Genomic DNA, 25,323 nt, shown 5'->3' with positions numbered 1-25,323 from the left:
GGGACTTACAAGGTTGCTTAGCTTGCACACAAACTTGACACTTAGATCCCTTAACAGTGGTGAAACTAGGGATTAAGTTCAATTTGGCTAGTCACTACATGCAACCAAAGTTAACATGACAGAGACATGAATGCCGCACATTTGATTCACTATTGTTGCAAACATGATTAAGAACTTTTTTGCAAACATCTGACAAGGATAAAGGAAACAGGCCTCCTCACTCATAGCCTTTACCAACAAAGGTTCTGTACTTGGACATTACAAATTTATTCGACTCAAAGACAAGCTTGTAGCCATCTCTACATAGAAGAGATACGCTAACAAGATTTTTATTGATGGAGGGGACATAATGCATGTTCTTCGGCCGCATGATCTTCCCCGAAGTAAATTTCAGATCGACCATGCCAACACCACAAACAGAAGCACTTGAACCGTTGCGCATTAGCATGATGGAAGTCCCTGTGGTCCGATAAGATGAAAACATGGAAATATCACCGCATACATGCACATTAGCAACCGTGTCAATCAACCAATTAGGAGAATGACATACTTAAAGAATAGTGGGAAAATCACCATACCCAACATCCTTCATGTCAATGTCACCAATGACAACATTAGTGGTGTTGCTGCCTTTCCCAAGATGACTCTTGTCATAACGATTAGGGCAACTAGGAGCCCAATGGTCAGGATCTCCGCACACATGACAAACACCTTTCTTCTTGTCATTCTTATTCTTGAAGTTGGTGTGTTGTACAACCTTGTTCTTCCCATCAAACTTTGCTTTACTATCAGACTTGCCCTTGTTCTTGAACTTGTGGGGCTGGAAGTTTTTCTTCTGTACCAGATTGGCACTAGATCCTCCCTCAATACCTTGAGCACGTGTGTCTTTTGCTCCCGCCTTTTCTTCCACATCAAGAGTACCAATGAGATCCGGAACGGAAAACTCCTGTCTCTTGTGTTTCAGAGAGGTCGCAAAGCTCCTCCATGGGGGAGGAAGCTTAGTGATGATGCCTCCGGCAACAAACTTGTCCTATAACATACAATTGAAGTGCGCAAGTTCTCTAGCAAATAATTGTATCTCGTGAGCTTGCTCAACCACAGAGCGCTCACCAGTCATCGTGTAGTCATAGAATCGCTCCATGATGTACAGCTCAGTGCCGGCATCTGAGACCCCAAACTTGGCCTCGAGTGCGTCCCACATATCCTTTCCATTGTCAATTGACGCATAAGCATCAACTATGTTCTTACCAAGAACACTCAAGAGAGCAGCCTTAAATAGGGTATCCATTTTCTGAAAATCTTGTTCCTGTTAAGCATCAAAATCTCCTTCAGTTTTGCCAAGAGTGGCATCATAGCAACTCATGGTTTGAAACCATAAGACTACTCTCATGCGCCACCTCTTGTAGTCCACACCCTCAAACATAGGAGGCCTCATGGATGCAACAAAACCACTTGGGGTAAATTGCCTATAATAAGGTTTTTGGATTGTTGGAAATATGAGAAATTGACCAAATGATTTTATTAACAGAAATACTAGATAAAACATGACTAATGTAGTAGAGATGAAACATGTCATGTAATCTAACAGAGAGAAGGCAAAGAGCATCTGCACTTATAAACTAGAACGCGACATATCTAGAATAGATAGTAGAACAAGAAACTGCAGCAGGATTTTGAACAAGAAGAACATGAGCACGTTCGGAACAACGACAAAAGAATTGGTCTTGGGGTCGACATCCTCGCCAGCCATGTCATCAAAGAGGTTGTCGACGTCGAGGAATAAGTCGTCGTTGGGGAAGTGGTCATTGGTGTCCGGAGCGTCCGTGATGAACTGGTCAGTAGTCGCGCAGAGCACTCCCAAAAACCTTATCACCCTTCTCCCGTACAAGACTCAAAGAGGTGGAGTTTCAGAGGCCTACTGTCCCGACCTGCGGTGCATGCTGCAAGCCGGGAGGGGGAAGATTGTAGCAGTAGCTCAGAGATTGGAACTGGTGGCGAGAGGGAGATGATCTTTTGGTGTGTCTCTCTAGAGAGGAGCGACCTCTCTTTTATAGGCACAGGAGAAGGAGGCGAATTGTAACATCCCAAATTTTCAATTTGGAATGTTACACACTAGATCATCATTGCATATCATATTTTATTGCTTTTGGCCTGATCCTAGAAATTCTACGCAACTCCAGGACCCTCAGAGAGAGTTGGGGATTTCATTATTTTCATATTTGAGTTTTCTCAAATTTTGAAAATAGGATCATTTGATTTTATTTATTTTATCTTCAATTATTTCTATTAAAACAATATGAGAGAGCGAATAAAATGACTTTCCCAAAATAAAGAAATGTTGAGGATTTAATAAAAAATCAAATAAGTTTTATTTTGGAGTTTTTGGTTATTTTATTTGAATTTAGGAAAATTGCACGTCTTTCAAAACTGCATTTTAGGGCCAAGAAAATATTCATTTCGTTCTAAATATTTTATTTAGATGGTGAAAATTTGTTTTGGCATTTTTAGATATTTATTTATTTATTTTAGGAATTTTCTTAGGTTCGGCAGAATTGTTTAAAAAAAAGTCTGCGCGCTTGACTGGGCCGAAGGCCCAGCCGAGCCGGCCCGCGCCGCCGCCGCCTCCCGCATCCGGATCGAAACCGGAGTCCCGATTGCCACCGCCGCCGAGTCCGGGAGGGCCATGCCGCCACCACCCCCTCCCGCAAGCCACCACCGCCCCCCCCCTTTGTAAACCAACCCGCGGCCCCCCTTGAGCCCCAAAATCGCCGCCGCCGCCACCAGGAGCCGCCGACGCCAGGAGCCCCGCCACCCTGCCACCCCGCGCCGCCCGAAGCCCCGCCGGACCTCGCCGGAGCTCGAGCCGAGGTAGCCGCCCGCCGCCCCGGTTTTTTTAAAGAAAATCGATCCGACTTTTTTAGAAAACCCTAGTTCTCGTTTTTTTAGAACGGTTTATTTTATTTTATTCCGGTTTATTTATTTAGCGAGCGTTCGCTCGTTCGTTCATTTTAACGGACAAGTTCACCATTTAGTTTCAGTTAACGAACGTTCGTTCGTTAATCCGTTCGTCAGTTTTTCTTTTCTCGGATTTTTCCGCGATTATTTCTGATCGCGATTTCTGATCCGATTTCCGTTCTAGTATAAGTTTTCACTCGTTTATCAGAATCAGGCGATTCAAGCGCCTAGAGTTTTGTCTTGAAACCCTCTTTCTGTTTAACCTACTGAAACAAGTTTTTACTTCTGTAAAATTTGACCTAGGTCCAGATTAGTAAACGAAGCTCGTTTCTTTCGCCGTTTGTGTTTCGTTGCTTCGTTCGATTTGTTTCTTTTTGCAAACCGGAGTTCTTAAGTTGAACTTTCTAGTTACTTCTCTTATTTGAGTTTTACCTGTGCATTAGATGAGTACTTATTGTATGCTTGTTTGCTTGTTTGTTTGCGATAGAGTATCCGGAGTGCGCCGCTTGCTACTTTGAATCTCTAGGTTTCACGGATCATCAGCAAGGCAAGTAACACTTTGATCATACCTCTTTACTACCCAGTTTTATTGCATTAGATCAATCCTCAAACAATTGCATGATTAGGATCTAATTAAATTGTGGGTTGGGAAGTAGATGAGGTAGTACCTATTACCTGTTTTATTATCAAACGCTTGGGAGTTACTTCTACGTTTGCTTATATTGCCATGCTATGCTAGTAGATGTGGATTAGGTGAGTGTATCCATGATAGATGTGAGATTGTTATTTAATGGTTTATTTAAGGTGGCAACTTTAATACACATCTAGGATGATTGAGGCACCTGGGTATTCCAGTGATTTCCTATTTTTTATGGACCGCCACCCAGGCCCTAAAGGATCATGAGATTATTCATGCTAGAAACTTCCGTGTGCAGCCACAAGCTACTATGGGCTCTAGCATAGTTGATTAAGTCGTGCGAACTCTTACAGTGGTAGACTAGTAGATGTAGGGGAAAGTAGATGTAACTGTCTACCCGATCGTAAGGTGCTAGCACTTCTGAAAGACTATGTCTCGGTCATCTGTTTCTCAAACACCATGTAGTGCGAGAAATCCAACGGAGGAGATCGAGTCTTGTGGGGAAAAGTGCGCAGACCTCTGCAGAGTGTACAAACTAATCATGGTTAGTCGTGTCCCCAGTTATGGAAATCTTGAGTATCTAGTACTTGGATTATCATGTGAATCTCATCATGTTACTTTTAATTAATTTTGTTGGGTTTAATGATGATGCTTAATTGGGATTGAGAGGGTGTCTACACTCTCAATGTTTAACAACCACCATGATAGTTAAATAAATTTATTCCTTTGCAGTAGGGAAAAATTGGCTTTATGCAAAACTGTAACCATAGAGCTTTCCACCAGCCATATATGCACGTAGTATAGTATATTTATGTTCATTACTCTCTATGTGTTGCATTGCCAGCATATTCCATGTGCTGACCCGTTTTCGGGCTGCAACGTTCATGCTGCAGACTTTTCAGACGACGAGTAAGGTGCCTTAGGTCGTGGTTCTATACTCAGTGATGCCGTTGGAGTTGATGGACTCACGTATCTTCCAAGCCTTCCATTGTTATTGTTATTAGATGGCCTTAAGCCATATTTATTGTAATAAGTTCTCTTTTGAGACATTCAATGTAATAAGTGTGTGATTGCTACTCTGTTATAAATCCTTCAAGTACTGTGCGTGTCAGCATTACTGATCCAGGGATGACACTAAAGCACAGAGATCGGACTGTTTGAGGTCGGGTCACTACAAGATGGTACCAGAGCCAGGTTTTGATCCTTGGACCTGTGGGTTATGGGCCCACCACGCTTCCGCTGCCCATGTTTCAGCAGGAGCTATGGCTATGAAGAAACGTGAGTTTCACAACTTGCACCAAGGAGGACGGATAGTTGGCCAGTATGTGGATGACTTTAGTAAGTTAGAATGTTATGCCCCAGATGACGTGGCTACAGATGCAGCTAAGCAGGAGAAGTTTCTGGAAGGACTGAATGATGAGCTGAGCATGCAGTTGATGGTAGCAAGTTTTAACAATTACCAGGAGTTGGTAGATCGTGCTCTTATGATTGAAGGGAAGCAGCAGCAGATTGAGAACCGCAAGAGGAAGTATGGACAAGGGAAGTACAATTCAGGAGCTCAGCAGAAGCCATGTTTTACCCCGAAATCGTGAGGACATTTTCAGCATACCCATGGAGGAGGTAGCTCGCATAATCATAATGGCCCCAAGAATGGGAATGGGAATGGAGGAAGCAACAGTCAGAACCGTACTAACCCATCAACCCCAGCCAAGAGAGACCTGAGCCAAGTCACTTGCTTGAAGTGTTAGAAGACTGGACATTATGCCAATGAATGTCCTGAAGCCCAGAATGGAAATGGCAATGGAAGCTCTGGGAAGAAGCCGAACCCTTTCAACAGGGGACAGGTGAACCACGTTAACGTGGAGGAGGTTGAAGCCTAGCCAGATGCAGTGATAGGTAAGTTTTTGGTTAAGTCATTTACTACAGTCGTTCTTTTTGATACTGGTGCATCGCATTCATAATATCAGGGGATTTGTGGATAAGTATAAACTTCCCACCAAGGTTCTTAGAAGACCTATGTTAGTAAGCTCACTAGGAGCGGAATATATGGCTAGTCGAGGATGTTTTCAAGTGCCATTGAGTATAGGAAGGCATGTTTTTCCCTCGGATTTAATCATTTTGGAATCGCAAGGTTTGGATGTAATTCTGGGTATGGATTGGCTATCGATGTATGGAGGAAACATCAATTGCGCCAGTAAGTTGATTTTGCTGACCACCCCGGAAGGAAGAAGGATCAAGTATGTATCAAGGCATGAGCCAAAGAGGACCCAAGTAAATTCCTTATCAGGGGTTGTGGAGGAGGAAGTACCACTAGTGAAGGATTTCCCTGATGTATTTCCAAAAGAGTTGCCAGGCATGCCACCGGATAGAGACATTGAGTTTTTGATTGAGCTTTTGCCAGGCACAGGGCCGATATCTAAGAGACCGTACAGGATGCCCGCACAAGATTTGGAGGAAATTAAGAAGCAGATTAATGAGTTACTGGATAAAGTTTATATTCGCCCAAGTTCTTCACCTTGGGGATTGCCAGTGCTTCTAGTGGGGAAGAAGGATGGATCATTGAGAATGGTTGTTGATTATCTAGGACTGAATGAAGTGACCATCAAGAACAAGTACCCGTTGCCGATGATCAACGATTTGTTTGACCAGTTGCAAGGAGCTAAGGTATTTTCCAAGATCGATTTGCGATCGGGATACCATCAGTTGAAGATTAGAGAGCAGGATATACCTAAGACGACTTTTACCACCAGGTATGGGTTGTACGAGTATATTGTTATGTCATTTGGTCTGACTAACGCACCTGCCTATTTCATGAACATGATGAACAAGGTGTTTATGGAGTTTCTGGATAAGTTCGTAGTGGTGTTCATTGATGATATTTTTGTCTACTCAACGAATGAAGAAGAGCATAAGGAGCATTTGCGTTTGGTATTGGAGAAGCTCAGAGCACATCAGTTATACGCCAAGTTCAGGAAATGTGAGTTTTGGTTGAAGGAAGTTGGATTCCTCGGACACGTTATATCCGGAGAAGGAATAGCAGTAAATCCCACCAAGGTTGTCACTATGACAAATTGGGTAGCACCAACGACAGTTGGAGAGATCCGGAGTTTTCTTGGACTGGCAAGATACTACCGGAGATTCATTGAGAATTTCTCGAAGATTGCAAAACCTATGACGGAATTGTTGAAGAAGGATACCAAGTTCAAATGGACCGAGGAATGTGAGGCCAGTTTCCAGGAGTTGAAGAAACGTTTGGTTACACAGCCAGTGTTGATTCTGCCAGATCAGCGCAAGGATTACGAGGTGTATTGTGACGCTTCACGTTGAGGACTTGGAGCAGTCCTTATGCAGGAGGGAAGAGTTGTTTCGTATGCTTCACGACAGCTTAAACCTCATGAGTTGAATTATGCTACACATGATTTGGAGTTAGCAACCGTAGTGCATGCATTGAAGACTTGGAGACATTTTTCATTGGAAACCATTATGAGGTGTACACGGATCACAAGAATTTGAAGTACATTTTCACACAGAAGGAGTTGAATCTCAGGCAAAGGAGGTGGTTGGAGCTCATCAAGGATTATGATATGAGATTACATTATCACCCCGGAAAGGCTAATGTTGTAGCCGATGCGTTGAGCCGCAAGAGCCATGTCAACACACTCATGACCAGAGAGTTACCAAAGGAGTTAGTCGAGGATCTTCGTGAGCTATGTTTGGAGGTAGTTCCAAGGGATGTAGCAGCATTAGAGATTCAGTCTACCATGATGGATAAGATCAGAGAAGCTCAGAAGACTGACAAGGAGACTACCGCTATAAAGGAGAGGATGAGCAAAGGTAAAGCTAAACGATTTCATGAGGATGAGCATGATACCTTATGGTTTGAAGACCGCGTTTATGTGCCTAATGATCCGGAGATTAGGAAGTTGATTTTGCAAGAGGCCCATGATTTGCCATATTCAATTCACCCAAGAAATACCAAGATGTATTTGGATTTGAAGGACGTTTTCTGGTGGACCGGAATGAAGAAGGATATTGCGGAGTATGTAGCAGTATGTGATGTATGTCAGAGAGTGAATGTAGAGCATCAGAAGCCAGCAGGTTTGTTACAGCCATTGCTGATACCTGAATGGAAGTGGGATAAACTAGGCATGGATTTTATCACAGGATTACCCAGGACCCGCTCAGGCTATGACTCGATTTGGGTTGTAGTTGATCGTTTGACGAAGGTAGCGCATTTCATCCCAGTGAAGACCACTTACACTAGTGATAAGTTGGCTAAGATATACATGACCAGGATTGTATGTCTGCATGGAGTTCCAAGGAGCATTGTATCAGATAGAGGAAACCAGTTTACCTCAAAGTTCTGGAATCAGTTGCATGAAACTTTGGGTACCAGGTGTCGGTGTCAAAACTGGCGGATCTCGGGTAGGGGGTCCCGAACTGTGCGTCTAAGACTAATGGTAACAGGAGGCAGGGGACACGATGTTTACCCAGGTTCGGGCCCTCTCGATGGAGGTAATACCCTACTTCCTGCTTGATTGATCTTGATGATATGAGTATTACAAGAGTTGATCTACCACGAGATCAGAGAGGCTAAACCCTAGAAGCTAGCCTATGGTATGATTGTTGTTGTTGTGTCCTACGGACTAAACCCTCCGGTTTATATAGACACCGGAGGGGGCTAGGGTTACACAGAGTCGGTTTACAAAGGAGGAGATCTACATCCAAATCGCCAAGCTTGCCTTCCACGCCAAGGAGAGTCCCATCCGGACACGGGACGAAGTCTTCTGTCTTGTATCTTCATAGTCCAATAGTCCGGCCAAAGCATATAGTCCGGCTATCCGGATACCCCTTTATCCAGGACTCCCTCAGTAGCCCCTGAACCAGGCTTCAATGACGATGAGTCCGGCGCGTAGATTATCTTCGGCATTGCAAGGCGGGTTCCACCTCCGAATACTCCAAAATTAATTCCGAACACAAGGACCATGTCCGGCTCTGTAAGATAAATTCCATATACCACCGTAGAGAGAATAATAATCCACGAATCCAATTTGCTGACAATCCTTCAAAAAGTGACACCACGCCACGGTCTGTTTATTATTCAAACCGTTTTTTACAACTTGCTACCGCACACACCACGAGGCGGCTTCCTTGGCATGTCCTGTCAGGGCAGAGATCATGTCCCCCTTACTACGGGATTCTCATCAATACAGGTATGGGTAATCCAACCGTGCCTGTTGGCATGACCCCGTGTTTTTAGGCAAGTCTCGAATGACCACGTTCGGGGACGCTTGATATTCTTACCCCCTTTATAAAGGAGCTGAGGCCTACCCCTCTATCTCCACGCTCACACATCTCGCACCCTCAGTTCCAACACCCAAAGCTTGAGCCTAAGCATCCCGGATCTTCGATTATGTCCGGATCTGACCATCAAGGCTGATGGATGGCTTCCTCTGTCACAGAGGGGGATATTGCGAAGCTCAGGGGGGCTGGGTATTTGACCGCCGATGTCAAGCATAGGCTTCCTGCTCCCGAACAGGTTATCCCCGCTCCCAAGACCAACAAGAGCGTCGTATTCATTTCCCACTTCCTCCGGGGATTAGGTATTACTCTTGACCCTTTTGTGAGGGGGCTCATGTTCTACTACGGGCTAGATTTCCATGATCTAGCTCCGGACTCCATCCTCCACATCTCGTAATTTATCATCGTGTGTGAAGCCTTCCTCCACATCACCCCCCACTTCGGCTTATGGCTCAAGACTTTCAATGTGAAGCAGAAGATGATTGAGGGGCGACACGCAGAGTGCGGAGGTGCCATAATAAGTCGGAACATCGACGCCCCATGGCCCGAAGGCTCCTTCCCGGAGGTATCTGATTTATGGCAATGGAGGTGGTTCTATGTCACAGCTCCTCGAGGCTCAAAGTGGGCGGCCGCGCCCGCCTTCCGCTCGGGCCCTCCACCTCAACTGGCTTCATGGGCCAACGTGGGACTAAACTAGGGGCCTGTGAACGATGTACCAATGCTGCAAAGCCGCATTCAGGAGCTCCTCGAGAGGGACATTAGTCTTGTCAAAATAATCCAGGTAATTCTAGTTCGGGGGATCCTGCCGTGCAAACGTCGACCTCTCCGGATGTGGGAATTCAATCCAGAAGGTCTGTGAACCATCCAGCATTTCTTCGGCATGACGCCTGAAGGGGTGTATAAGGTGTTCTTCGGACCACGAATAGAGTGTGCGGACACCACCGAGGATGCGGGCCTGAGCTGCAATCGCCTCGATACCCAAGTAAGTAACCCTATAACCGAACACCTTGCTTATATCTATTATAGCACTGTTCTGAATACTGTCTGCAACCAGGATTGGCTTAGTAAAGCGGAGAGGATCAGGTGTCTGTCCCCTCTTCCCGAAGGCTCGCCTGGCCCGGCAATGGCTAGGATTCATGAACGGACACTAAGTCAGGTGCCACCAGAGAAAGCCGAAGGGAAGAGTAGGGAGGCCAAGAGTGGGCCCCACACATTGCGCATCTGAACCGGGGGAATTAGCTTCTCCATGGAGGAGGAGAGTCGGGGAGGCGAACCTGAGGTTTCCTTCCCCCGCGGAAAGAAGAGGGCCGCCTCCGAAGACTTAGAGACGGGGGCGCCTAAACAAGGGAAGAAAACTTCACCAAAGGGCCCTGCACCGAAGGGGGTCCTCACTGCACAGTGCCCGCAAACGGGCCAGCCCTCCACCGAGTTGTAAGTTTAATTTAAACAAAGAACTTATTGCGTTTTCCTTTGAGAGTAATATCTGGGGCTTGTTTTTGTAGTCCGGTCAGCAGTTCATCTCAACAGGGCTCGTCCTCGGGGGATCTTCCTCTGGAGATGATGGAGAGTGAAACCCCACCTGCCTCTCCGTCCCATGAAGCTGGCGACCTTGAGGTATCATCACGGAGGAGTCCAGATCCAATGGGGCCAGAAGCTAATACTTCGGCCGCCCCAAGCCCGGCGCGCTCGACTCCTGTGGCGGACAAGGAAAAGGGTTCGGGTGAGTCCGGTGTCCAGCCGAACACGCTGACGGGCCTCCTGGAGTTAGCTGCTCTCTTGGAGGATCATCGTACACTAATGGGTACGGTGCTGGAGAAAATCTCCTCCGCCACAAGCGGTTTAAACGAAGCTTTCAAGAGCCTGCTCAAAGGCTTTGAGGTAAGCCGCAAAAATACACAGCTTTTAGTTGTACCGCATGCGATACATGCGCTCTATACAAATAGTAGCCCCTAAGACTGTGGATGCCAGCCGATGGCGGCAAACGGAGGATCATATTCCCATATAATAATCGCACTTGTATTTCTGTGCAGGTTACTAAGGGTTCGGCTGTAGACCAAGCCGCTGAATGCGCCAAATTGAGGCGACAAATTGACGTGGTGGAAGCCGACGTCACGCTTATTAACAAGCGATTCGAGGAGTCGCAGAGTATGCTTTCCTAGATCCACATCTATTTTGGGAATTTGCAAGAAGGTTGTAATATTGATGTGATGTGATGTAGTTGCAGGCGGAGCTGCTGCCATTGAGACCCTGAGGGCGGAGCTTGCCCTTGCCAAGGAACAAGCCCGAGTTAGCAATGCGGCTACTCTAAAGGCAGCCGAGGAGTTGAAAGCCGAACAGGACGCTCATCTCCGAAGCGAAGAAAAGATAGCCGAGATGGCTGTGGAGCTAAGGGATGCCACCGGCCGGTATGAGCTTCTCGAGAAAGAGAACCAGGCGAAGGCCGCTGACCTGAAGAAGGCGCTGGACTCAGCTGAAGAGACGCGTTCTCATATTAGAGACGCGCGGGGGGAACTTCGAGAATCCGGGGAGATCGCGGCTGGAAATCCTTATTTGTTGCGGATGAAGTTTTTAGATCCACAGTATGCTCCATTGGATAAGCTATGGAGTGCCATAGATAAGTATGCGGACTTGGCGAAGAGTGCGGCTGATGCAACCAAGTTGTTCAAGGACCATGAAGATAATAAAATAAAAAGACTGTTCTGGTTGCAGTTTAATGCGCCAGCACGCTCCTTGCCCTTGAGTGAGAAGATGGCCACTATAGCCGAGCTTCATAGGCTGTCCGGCCTTGCAATGAGGTCTGTAATAGACCATCTGTGCCCGAAGGGGCTGAAGCCGGACAATTACTTTGGTTTGGTGCAACAATTATTTGGTGCCAGAGCGCAGATCGATGCCGTGAAGAGATCGGTGTGCATAGAGGGTGCGCGGATGGATCTTGCCCGTGTGAAAACATACTGGGTGGATATGGAGGCCACCAGCATTGCGACCCAGGGTCCGGCAGGAAGCCAAGACCCAGCCGAGCACTATTTTGAGCAGGTCATAGAAGGTGCCCGTAGAATAGAGGCGCATTGCTCAAAGAATGTCATGTTTGAGTGATGATTCTATTAAATGTAAACAATTATGTGCTTGATTACTGCCTAAAAGTATTATAAAGTCTCCTGTATGGTTGTTTATGTATGCATATAACGTGAAAGTTAGCAGTCGCTGGCTTCGGCCCCCACGCATATACTGCGGGGGTGTTCGAGAAAATATGCGTGAATACACTTGATCCAACGTCTTGGTCCATTAAGGAGGTGATCGCACGTCGAACCAGGCAACCGGACTATATAGCTGTAACACTTTACACTTGGCCATAGGAGTTTGAAAGGTGGGGCTACTATGTAGCCCCTGGTACTTCCGCGAGCGTCCGGATATGGTGTGCATACTTGACCGGTAGACTGGTCCTTTGTTAATGCGGAGGAATCCTATAGATTTCGATTACTCCTTGAGTGGTTGACCAGTCTCTCGCTATATCATGACAGTCAGTTTTCGGCTTTCTCTACTGAGGTTTTCGTCCGGAATAACCAGGGCACAATCACAGTAGTTCTCCTTTGGCCGCCTTAGCTGATAGAACGAAACGTAAGGCAGCAAACCCAGGAGCCGGGCTAACCCAACATTTGACCAAAGACATGATTCGGAGCTGATGCATATAAGGCCAAACTCGTGACGCCGAACACTCCCGAAGGTATTCGGACTTTATAATATATATTGGGTTGAATGACGCCCTTGACCCTGTGATTCCAGGTACGTGCATTGATCTGTCATGGCCAAAAGCCTAGAACGCCAGTATCCCTTATAGGTTTATGAAATACCCATGGGACGTCGAGCAACAAGAGACAGTAAAAAAGGTTTACGCAGGGGCTTAATCTAAAGAGAAACATGTGGACGGGTGATACGTCTCCAATGTATCTATAATTTTTGATTATTCCATGCTATTTTATTATCTGTTTTGAACGATTATGGGCTTTATTATACACTTTTATATTACTTTTGGGACTAACCTATTAACCGGAGGCCCAACCCATATTGTTGTTTTATTGCCTGTTTCGGTATTTCGAGGAAAAGGAATATCAAACGGAGTCCAAACAGAATGAAACCTTCGACAGTGTTATTTTTGGGAAGAATAGGATCCTGGAGACTTGGAGTGCACATCAGAAGATCCTCGAGGAGCCCAGGAGATAGGGGCGCCCCCCCCCCCTACTGGGCGTGCCCCCTGTCTCGTGGACCTCTCGAGGACCCCCCGACCGACATCTTTCGCCTATATATTCCCCCGTACCCTAAAAACATCGAATATCAAGATAGATCGGGAGTTTCGCCGCCGCAAGCCTCTCTAGCCACCAAAAACCTCTCGGGAGTCCGTTCCGGAACCCTGCCGGAGGGGGATCCCATCATCGATGGCCATCTTCATCATCCAAGTGCTATCCATGACGAGGAGGGAGTAGTTCACCCTCGGGGCTGAGGGTATGTACCAGTAGCTATGTGTTTCATCTCTCTCTCTCTCTCTCTCTCTCTCTCGTGTTCTCTCTCGTGTTCCCTCTATGGCACGATCTTGATGTATATCGAGCTTTGCTATTATAGTTGGATCTTATGGTGTTTCTCCCCCTCTACTCTCTTGTGATGAATTGAGTTTCCCCTTTGAAGTTATCTTATCAGATTGAGTCTTTTATGAGAACACTTGATGTATGTCTTGTTGTGCTTATCTGTGGTGACAATGGGATATCATGTGCCACTTGATGTATGTTTTGGTGACCAACTTGCGGGTTCCGCCCATGAACCTATGCATAGGGGTTGGCACACGTTCTTGACTCTTCGGTAGAAACTTTGGGGCACTCTTTGAAGTACTTTGTGTTGGTTGGATGAATCTGAGATTGTGTGATGCGTATCGTATAATCATGCCCACGGATACTTGAGGTGACAATGGAGTATCTAGGTGACATTATTGTTTTGGTTGATTTGTGTCTTAAGGTGTTATTCTAGTATGAACTCTTTAATAGATCGATCCGAAAGAATAACTTTGAGGTGGCTTCGTACCCTACCATAATCTCTATGTTTGTTCTCTGCTATTAGTGGCTTTGGAGTGACTCTTTGTTGCATGTTGAGGGATTGTTATATGATCTATCTATGTTATTATTGTTGAGAGAACTTGCACTAGTGAAAGTATGAACCCTAGGCCTTGTTTCCTACCATTGCAATACCGTTTACGCTCACTTTTACCACTTGTTACCTTGCTGTTTTTATAATTTCAGATTACAAATACCTTTATCTACCATCCATATTGCACTTGTATCACCATCTCTTCGCCGAACTAGTGCACCTATACAGTTTACCATTTTATTGGGTGTGTTGGGGACACAAGAGACTTTTTGTTATTTGGTTGCAGGTTGTTTGAGAGAGACCATCTTCATCCTACACCTCCCACAGATTGATAAACCTTAGGTCATCCACTTGAGGGAAATTTGCTACTGTCCTACAAACCTGTGCACTTGCAGGCCCAAGAAACTCTACAAGAAGAAGGTTGTGTAGTAGACATCAAGCTCTTTTCTGGCGTCGTTGCCGGGGAGGTGAGTGCTTGAAGGTATATCTTTAGATCTTGCACTCGAATCTTTTTGTTTCTTGTTTTATCACTAGTTTAGTTTATAAAAGAAAACTAAAAAAATGGAGTTAAGTTTGTCTCATATGCTTCTTCTCTTTAATATGTTTCGTGAGTTTGATGGAAAGGAAAATTGTGCTCAAGTGATAGAAGAAGAATGCATTAGAATGCTTGATACTAAATCTTTTAATGATGAGCATGATTGCAATGTTGTTAGTATGAACTCCTTGAATATCCATAGTACTAATGATGGTTGCACTAGTTATGATGAAAATGTCTCCTATAAGCATGTTGATTTGTGTGGAGTAGATTGGACTTGCATGGACACAACAAATAGAGAAAATAGATATTGCAAGAGGCATAAGTATTTAAAAACTAAAGGTTTGCAAGAAAGTCTTGATGAGTGTGCTAGAAGATTCAATATTTTTCATGCTCCTTGTGAACTTTGCAATGAACGTGGTCATTTAAATCTCCAATGCAAATTGTTTCATGATCGAATCGTGTCCAAAAATTGTGATAACTTGATTACCCTTGGGCATCATAAAGAGCTTAGTCTTCTTTTGGGGTATGAAGAAATGAAACGTATAACTGAGTGTATTCCAATATTTAATCTTGATTGATTTCTTGATTTTGATCTAGAGGATATTTATATGTTTTGTGTGGTGAATTGCATTGAAAATCCTTATATTGCCAATTACCTAAAGAAAAGGAAGCAAATAGAAGATGTTGAGAATACTAATGAAAGGGAATAAACTTCCCAATATCCTCCTATTATTTCTTATGATGAATCCGGTAACGAGGAGGAGCTTTCTATTCAACCAATCTCATCAATAAGGAGCTCAAAGAGGAAGGTTGAACCCACACATAATGTGAAGAAGAAAAAGAAAAGAAGGAGCAACAAAGGTAGAAAGGTATCCCTCCCAAATGATGTTGTTCCTACTACTCATTGTGATGATGCTAATTGCTTTACTATTGGTGCTATCCATATTTTTAACGATGAGAGTGATTATGCTTATGATATGAAAGGGGCCAAGCATGGGGAAGCTATGTTTGATGATGATGAAATATTTGAGAATATATTTTCTGAAATTAATGTTTGTCCCAAGCTTGGGGATGCTATGTTTAATGAAGATGATATTTTTATCATCCCAAGTTTTGATATGCAAAGTTGTTATGATGATAGCATGCCTTGTACCTATGATGATTATATTGATGAAAGTGGGTTTGGAAGAGTGTCAACTTTAGGAATTAGTGATCCCACTATTTTGGAGGATGTTGAATCTTATAATATTTATGAAAGTGGATTTGGAAGAGTGTCAACTTTATTTAGTGATGATTCCACTATCTTGGGAGAGGCTTCAATCGATTATGATGAGAACCAAGTTGCTACTTATGATGATTATTGTGATGAAACTTATGCTATAAGAAGTAGTGATGATTATATTTATAAAACTGGTCATGATTATGATTACCCTTTTTCTGAACATTACTCTTTTAATGTGGAAACAATTTTTAGTGTTCAGGTCTTTTATGATACTCTCACTATTCCGAATGAGAAGAATTTTGCTTATGTGGAGAGTAGTAAATTTTCTATGCTTGTAGATCATGAAAAGAATGCTTTATATGCTGGTTATATTGTTAAATTCATTCATGATGCTACTGAAAATTATTATGAGGAAGGAACATATGCTTGTAGGAGTTGCAATAATGTCAAGTTTCCTCTCTATGTGCTTCAATTTTCGAACTTATGCTTGTTTTACCTTCCTATGCTAGTTGATTACTGTTCCCATAAGTTGTTTGCTCACAAAATCCCTATGCATAGGAAGAGGTTTAGACTTAAATGTGCTAGTCATATTCTTCATGATGCTCCTGTTATGTTTGAATTCTTATCTTTTATGTGAGCATCATTGTCATCATCATGCCTAGCTAGAAAGGCATTAAAGAAAAGCGCTTGATGGGAGACAACCCAATATTTACCCTTACTATTTTTGTGCGTCCACATGATTATGCTACTTTAGTATTCATGTTTTATAACTTTTGTTTCAATAAAGTGCCAAGTAGAACCTTTGGGAAGACTTGGGTGAAGTTTATGTGATCTTGCTGTAAAAAACAGAAACTTTAGCGCTCACGATAATAGCTGCCATGTTTTACTGGAGAGTGGTTTTAGGTTGATTATTTTTGCAGATGATTAATAGACAAATTCCTAAGGTCCAGAAATTTATTTCAGAATTGTTTGAGTTCCATAAGTATACGTTTGATACAGATTACTACAGACTGTTCTGTTTTTGACAGATTCTGTTTTCTATGTGTTGTTTGCTTATTTTGATGAATCTATGGCTAGTATTAAGTGGTATGAACCATAGATAAGTTGGAGTACAGTAGATATTACACCAATATGAATTTATAATAAGTTAATTACAGTACCTAAGTGGTGGTTTTATTTTCTTATACTAACGGAGCTTACGAGTTTTGTTTTTGAGTTTTGTGTGGTTGAAGTTTTCAAGTTTTGGGTAAAGATTCAATGGACTATGGAATAAGGATTGGAAAGAGCCTAAGCTTGTGGATGCCCAAGGAACCCCAAGGTAATATTCAAGGACAACCAAGATCCTAAGCTTGGGGATGCCTCGGAAGGCATCCCCTCTTTCGTCCTCATTCATCGGTAACTTTACTTGGAGCTATATTTTTATTCACCACATGATATGTGTTTTGCTTGGAGCTTCATTTATTTTGTTAGTGTTTGCTTGCTGTTAGTTAGAATAATGTTTTGCACCTTTAGTTTCAATAAAAAAGTCAAGGATAGCCTTTGCCATGCTTATTTTGCTAAGTATACATGTTGCTGTTTGAAAACAGAAAGTTTACCGCTGTTGCAAAAATTCCCTAGAAAAGTCAGAGAATGGTATAACGTTGAATATTTTTGCATATTAAGCTCTGATAAAATTATTACAGTGGTAATTTTATTTCATAATTTTTGGAGTCAGGAAAGTGTTGATACTCTTGCATTCTTTACAGACTGTACTGTTTTGGCAAATTGCTGTTATGGTTGCATTGTTTGCATATGTTTGCTTATTTAATGATTCTATTTTAGGATAGGAGTATTAAATATGCATAGGCATTTAGTATTCAATGTTGAATAATAATTTTAGTGATTTGTTACAGTAGAATATGATAAGGTTTTGCATTGGCTTATACTAACCTATCTCACGAGTTCTTGTTGAGTTTGTTGTGAATGAAGATTTTGATAAAAAGAGAAACCATGATATGAGAGGAATTAAGGAGACACAAAAGTTCAAGCTTGGGGATGCACAAGGCACCCCAAAATAATATTTCAAGAACTCAAGCATCTAAGCTTGGGGGTGCCCCGGTAGGCATCCCACCTTTCTTCTTCGGCAATCATCGGTTAGTATCGGTTGAGCCTAAGTTTTTGCTTCTTCACATGATTTATGCTATCCTTGCATTGTCATTTTATTTTGCTTTGCTTGCTGTTTGAATAATATACCAAGATCTGAAATTCTTTAATGAGAGAGAGTCTTTGCATAGTTGCATAATTATTTAGCTACTCTTTGATCTTCACTTATATCTTTTGGAGTAGTTTGTAGTTTGCTCTAGTACTTCACTTATATCTTTTAGAGCACGATGGTGGTTATATTTTGAAGAAATTGCTAGTCTCTCATGCTTCACATATATTATTTTGAGAGTCTTAAACAACATGGTAATTTGAATGAAAACTATCATAGGAAGTGAATTGGATGCTATGATCAACTTGATGCTTGATAATTGTTTTGAGATATAAAGGTAGTAATGTTAGGGTCATGCTAGTGGGTAATTATGAAATTGAGAAATACTTTTGTTGAAGTTGGCAAGTCCCGTAGCATGCACGTATGGTAAAAGTTGTGTGACAAATTTGTTGCATGAGGTGCTCTTTTGATTGTCTTCCTTATGAGTGGCAGTCGGGGACGCGCGATGGTCTTTTCCTACCAATCTATCCCTCTTGGGGCATGCGTAGTAGTACTTTGCTTCGAGGGCTAAGTAGACTTTTGCAATAAGTATATGAGTTTTTTTTGACTGATGTGAGTCCATGGATATATGCACACTCATCCTTTCACTTTGCTAGCCTTTATTATTACCGTGCAACTTTCGCCGGTATCATAAACCCTTTATTTACCTTCCTCAAAACAGCCACCATACCTACCTATTATGGCATTTCCATAGCCATTCCGAGATATATTGCCATGCAACTTTCCACCGTTACGTTTGTTATGACACGTCCCATCATTGTCATATTGCTTTTTGCATGATCATGTAGTTGACATCGTATTTGTGGCAAGGCCACCTTCATAATTTTCATACATGTCGCTCTTGATTCATTGCATATCTCGGTACACCGCCGGAGGCATTCATATAGTCATATCTTGTTCTAGCTTTGAGTTGTAATTCTTGAGTTGTAAATCCATATAAGTGTGATGATCTTCATTATTAGAGCATTGTCCTAGTGAGGAAAGGATGATGAAGGCTATGATTCCCCCACAAGTCGGGATGAGACTTCGGACTTTACAAAAGAAAAAAAATGAGAAAGGAGAAAAAAAATGAAAAGAAAGGCCAAAGAAAAAAAAGAAGAAGAAAAAAGAAAAGAAAAAAGTAATAAAATGAGAGAAAAAGAGAGAAGGGACAATGCTACTATCTCTTTTTCCACACTTGTGCTTCAAAGTAGCACCATGATCTTCATGATAGAGAGTCTCCTATGTTGTCACTTTCATATACTAAGTGGGAATTTTTCATTATTGAACTTGGCTTGTATATTACAATGATGGGCTTCCTCAAAATGCCCTAGGTCTTCATGAGCAAGCAAGTTGGATGCACACCCACTTAGTTTCTTTTGTTGAGCTTTCATATATTTATAGCTCTAGTGCATCCGTTGCATGGCAATCCCTACTCACTCACATTGATATCTATTCATGGGCATCTCCATATAGCCCGTTAATACGCCTAGTTGATGTGAGACTATCTTCTCCCTTTTTGTCCTCACAACCACCACCATATACCACCATATACCACCATAGTGCTATGTCCATGGCTTGCGCTCATGTATTGCGTAAGAGTTGAAAAAGCTGAAGCGCGTTAAAAAGTATGAAACAATTGCTCGGCTCGTCATCAGGGTTGTGCATGATGGGAGTATTTTGTGTAATGAAAATGAAGCATGGCCTAACTATATGATTTTGTAGGGATAAGCTTTCTTTGGCTATGCTATTTTGATAGGACATGATTATTTGTTAGTATGCTTTGAAGCATTATTATTTTTATGTTTTATAAGATTTTATCTTGAATCATTTGGATCTGAACATTCATGCCATCATAAAGAGAAATTACATTGAGAATCATGCTAGGTAGCATTCCACATCAAAAATTCTGTTTTTATCATTTAGCTACTCGAGGACAAGCAGGAATTAAGTTGCGGTGCCCTGCTGCACGTCTGCGCCTGTGTCTCCATTGTGCCGTATCCTGGAAGGGTGTCGCACTGGTAGTGTCTGTGGAAAAGAAAAAGGAAAACCTGCGAAAAGTTAATTATGCTCGAGAAGTATTCGAGATCCGGTCTGTTAATGAGGCAAGCCGAATTGTAGGCTTTTGTTACATGTTTGCAGCCCCTTGTATTATCTATGGGGACACATGTACAACCCCTGGCTCAGGTTTATCCGAGCCATTTTGAAAAATGGTATATTGGACTCGTCTAACCCTGTCTATGGTCTTGAAGACCGATCATGTGTTGTAGTGGGAGAGGCCACCTAGAGTTCGGCAGCGGGAACTGCCGCATACTGCTCCGTGTTTCCGCTAACCGAGATGAGGCCGCGTAGACTGGGCATCTTCAGTTTGAGGCAGGCGTAGTTCGGTATTGCGTTAAAGCAAGCAAAGGCCATTCTTCCAAGCAATGCATGATAATCGCTGCTGAAGGGGGCGATGTTGAAGAGTAGGTTCTCACTTCTGAAGTTGTCGGGAGAACCGAATGTCACCTCTAATACGAGGGAGCCCCAGCAGTGGGCTACTATGCCTGGAATCACTCCATTGAAGGTGGCGTTATTTTGACTTATTCTGGATGGGTCTACACCCATATTGCGGATGGTGTCTTGATATATCAGATTAAGACTACTACCGCCGTCCATTAGGATGCGAGTAAGATGGTATCCATCAATTATTGGGTCGAGCACCAAGGCAGCTGATCCTCCGTGCCGTATACTGGCCGGGTAGTCCCTCTGATCAAAAGTGATCGGGTAATTTGCCCAGGGATTGAATTGGGGGGCTACGAACTCTGCGTGAGTTGCATGTACCATGTTTACCGTTTTGACTTCCGGTGGGAATTGTTTCTGGCCCCTGGTGTTCGGCTAGCGAGGCTCATCCTCGTCTTCGCTTGGTGTTTCCCTTCCCTTGTGTTCGGTGTTTAACTTGTCAGCCTGCTTGAAAACCCAACATTCTCTGTGGGTATGATTTGTAGGTTTGTCGGAAGTGCCATGGATTTGGCACAATCTGTCCAGGACTTTGTTCAGGCCGGATGGTTCCTCTTTACTGCCTTTGAATGGCTTCTTTCCTTGACCAGGTCGAGAGCCCCTAAATCCGGCGTTGACCGCTATACTGTTCAGACTATCGTTATTCCAACGTTTGTGCTTATTGTGCCGTGGCTTCCCATTGCCATCTCGGATTTCAGATGTACCCGGGTCGCTGGTGCCTCTATGGGCCAACCAGCTGTCCTCGCCCGCACAAAATCGGGTCATGAGGCTTGTTAAGGCTGCCATCGTTCTCGGCTTTTCTTGGCCGAGGTGTCTGGCAAGCCACTCGTCTCGGATACTGTGTTTGAAGGCCGCTAAGGCTTTGGCATCCGGACAGTCGACAATTTGATTCTTCTTAGTGAGGAATCTGTTCTAGAGTTTGCGGGCGGACTCTCCGGACTGCTGTATTATGTGACTGAAGTCGTCAGCATCTGGAGGCCGGACATAGGTCCCTTGAAAGTTGGCCCTGAAAGCATCCTCAAGTTCCTCCCAATTTCCAATTGAGTTTTCGGGGAGGCTTTTCAGCCAATGATGAGCTGGTCCTTTCAACTTGAGGGGGATGTATTTGATGGCATGGAGGTCATCCCCACGAGCCATGTGTATGTGAAGGATAAAATCCTCAATCCAGACCCCAGGGTCCGTCGTTCCATCGTATGACTCTATATTCACGGGTTTGAATCCCTGTGGAAATTCATGATCTAGCACCTCGCTGTGAAGCACAGGGGGTGTGCGGCCCCTCTGTATCTGGCCGTGTTCCGGCATGTTGCCGGCTGCTGTTGCTCCCGGTGTTGATTCCGGACTGGTATTTGATCAATATGATCGTTGTGGTGGCCCTCGTTCCACATTGGAGCATGTCCTCTAAACCCATAGATGGATCTGGCTGCACTGGCCTTTTTGTCTAGGAGTGCTCATAAATCGTGTGCGGTATCGGTGGCTGCACTATCGCCGCCATGAGATGGTTGGTCCGGCTGAGTAGCTGTATTGTTTTTGGGTCGAACGGGTGCTGCGGCTTCGTCGTCAAATTTGGGTCGCAGTTTGCGCTTTGGATAGCTCTTTGTGTGGCTATTATCGTCGCGTTTCCCTTCGGTGTCCAGCACCTTATTCCATCTTCGGTTGAGCGTATCCTGCGCGGCCTTAAGCCTTTGCTTATGCTTCTTCAGGCTCCGTGTTGTGGCCAGGAGTTTTCTGCGGAGGTTATCTAGTTCCGCATCGTCAACCGGCATGTTTTCTTCTTTGGAGGTAGCATGATGAGTTCGGCCCTCTGAGTTTATCTGATTGGGCGTCTGCTCCGGGCTGTATTCGGCATGACCTGGTTTGTCTTGCTCCATCGCTAGGTCCCTATGGCCGTTGTTTCCTTCGGAATCAACCAGAGTGTCATCCTGCTTTGGGTTGTTATCGCTATTTTTACTGTGACTGGACCTGAGGCAGCGCTTACGCCGTCGTTTTTGCTTTGGCCCGGGGGGTTTATCCTCTGTTATGTCCTTTTTGTCACCATTGTCTTCTTTGGGGGTGTCCACCATGTAGACATCGTATGATGAAGTGGCTGTCCAGCGCCTCGTGGGCGGTGGTTCCAGATTGTCCCCTACATCGATTGTCCCACACGGGCCGGACATAGTTTGGCCAGGAGTCTTCTGACAGAGAGAGAGATCTTAATGAATTTAGCATGTCTCCAAAGGGTGAGTGCTGAAAGATATCCGCAGCGGCGAACTCCATGACTGGAGCCTAATTAGATTCGATGGGCACGGCTGCGCGCTGTCCGGAATACACTACCGGAGATGAGTCCGGGGGTCCGGAGGTACAGATTTCCTGAGGAGAGGAGTCTGTGTTTGGCTCCAACACCGATGAGAATGCGGCCTGCGGGGCGGGGTCCATCCACCCGTCCTCAGGAGGTACGGTCTGCTCTAGAACGAAGTTCGGAGTTGAAGCAGGTGCGATGTTCCGAATACTGTCCAACTGCAGATCTAGGTCATGCTCGCCGTGATTGTTCGGCGCTCCTGACACGAGCCCGAATCCGTCGAAGATCAAGTCTCCGCGGATGTTGGCGGTGTAGTTTAGGTTCCAAACCTGACCTGATGGCCAGAGGCGTAGCTATCGATCTGCTCCAGATGGCCAAGCGAGTTGGCCCATAGTGCGAAGCCGCCGAACACGAAGATCTGTCCGGGGAGAAAAGTCTCACCCAGGGTAGCGTGGTTGAAGGTTGGAGAAGCCATCTAGCCTTGCAGCAACGACACAGAGGAACTCTCAATGAAAGCACCAATGTTGGTGTCAAAACCGGCGGATCTCGTGTAGGGGGTCCCAAACTGTGCGTCCAAGACTAATGGTAACAGGAGGCAGGGGACACGATGTTTATCTAGGTTCGGGCCCTCTCGATGGAGGTAATACCCTACTTCTTGCTTGATTGATCTTGATGATATGAGTATTACAAGAGTTGATCTACCACGAGATAAGAGAGGCTAAACCCTAGAAGCTAGCCTATGGTATGATTGTTGTTGTTGTGTCCTACGGACTAAACCCTCCAGTTTATATAGACACCGGAGGGGGCTAGGGTTACGCAGAGTCGGTTTACAGAGGAGGAGATCTACATCTGAATTGCCAAGCCTGCCTTCCACGCCAAGGAGAGTCCCATCCGGACATGGGACAAAGTCTAACAGTCCGGCCAAAGCATATAGTCCGGTTGTCCGGATGCCCCCTTATCCAGGACTCCCTCACCAGGCTAGAGTTCAGTACAGCTTTTCATCCGCAGATAGATGGACAGACCGAGAGAGTCAATCAGATTTTGGAGGATGTGTTGAGAGCTTGTGCGCTAGATTATGGATCTAGTTGGGACGACAATCTGCCATATGCGGAGTTCTCTTACAACAACAGTTATCAATCCAGTTTGAAGATGGCCCCTTTCGAAGCCTTGTACGGAAGGAGGTGCAGAACACCATTGTTGTGGGATGAAGTTGGAGATCGCCAGTTGTTTGGACCAGATTTGATTAAGGAGTCTGAACAGAAAGTGAAGTTGATTCGCGATAGGCTCAAGGTAGCCCAGTCGAGGCAGAAGAGCTATGCCGATTCAAAATGCAAGGAGACACCTTACGAAGTCGGAGACCGAGTTTATCTACGAGTATCGCCACTTCGAGGAGTTAAACGATTTGGAGTGAAGGGGAAGTTAGCGCCACGTTTTGCGGGACCATACAAAGTTTTGGAGCGCACGTGAGAAGTTGCTTACAAGTTGGAATTGCCCGAAGGATTGTTAGGAGTTCACGATGTGTTCCATGTTTCCCAGTTGAAGAAGTGCCATGCAGAGATGGCTGATATACCGCTGAGAGATACAGTGCCGCTGGAAGCGATTCAGTTGGATAGTGATTTGACCTATGAGGAGAAACCAGTCAAAATTCTCGAGTATGCCAGCCGAGTCACCCACAACAAGGTTATCAAGTTTTGCAAGGTTCAGTGGAGCCACCATACCGAGGGTGAAGCCACCTAGGAGCGAGAGGAAGGTTTGCTGAAGGACCACCCTCACCTATTTTCTAGCCAACCCGAATCTCGAGGGCGAGATTCATCTTAAGGGGGTAGGTTTGTAACATCCCAAATTTTCAATTTGGAATGTTATACAGTAGATCATCATTGCATATCATATTTTATTGCTTTTGGCGTGATCCTAGAAATTCTACGCAACTCAAGGACCCTCGGAGAGAGTTGGGGATTTCATTATTTTCATATTTGAGTTTTCTCAAATTTTGAAAATAGGATCATTTGATTTTATTTATTTTATCTTCAATTATTTCTATTAAAAAAATATGAGAGAGGGAATAAAATGACTTTCCCAAAATAAAGAAATATTGAGGATTTAATAAAAAATCAAATAAGTTTTATTTTGGAGTTTTTGGTTATTTTATTTGAATTTAGGAAAATTGCATGTTTTTCAAAACTGCATTTTAGGGCCAAGAAAATGTTCCTTTCGTTCTAAGTATTTTATTTAGACGGTGAAAATTTGTTTTGGCATTTTTAGATTTTTATTTATTTATTTAGGATTTTTCTTAGTTTCGGCGGAATTGTTTAAAAAAAGTCCGTGTGCCCGACTAGGCCGAAGGCCCAGTCGAGCCGGCCCGCGCCGCCGCCGCCTCCCGCATCCGGATCAGGACCGGAGTCCCGACCGCCACCTCCGCCGAGTCCGGGAGGGCCACGCCGCCACCACCCCCTCCCGCAAGCCACCATCGCCCCCTCCCCCTTTATAAACGGACCCCCCCCCATTGGAGCCCCAAAGTCGCCGCCGCCGCCCGCCC

Source organism: Triticum dicoccoides, chromosome 6B (genome assembly GCF_002162155.2).
Source record: "Triticum dicoccoides isolate Atlit2015 ecotype Zavitan chromosome 6B, WEW_v2.0, whole genome shotgun sequence".
Lineage (NCBI taxonomy): Eukaryota > Viridiplantae > Streptophyta > Magnoliopsida > Poales > Poaceae > Triticum > Triticum dicoccoides.
The sequence above is the reverse complement of the archived record's forward strand: the minus strand, read 5'-3'. Positions refer to the sequence as shown.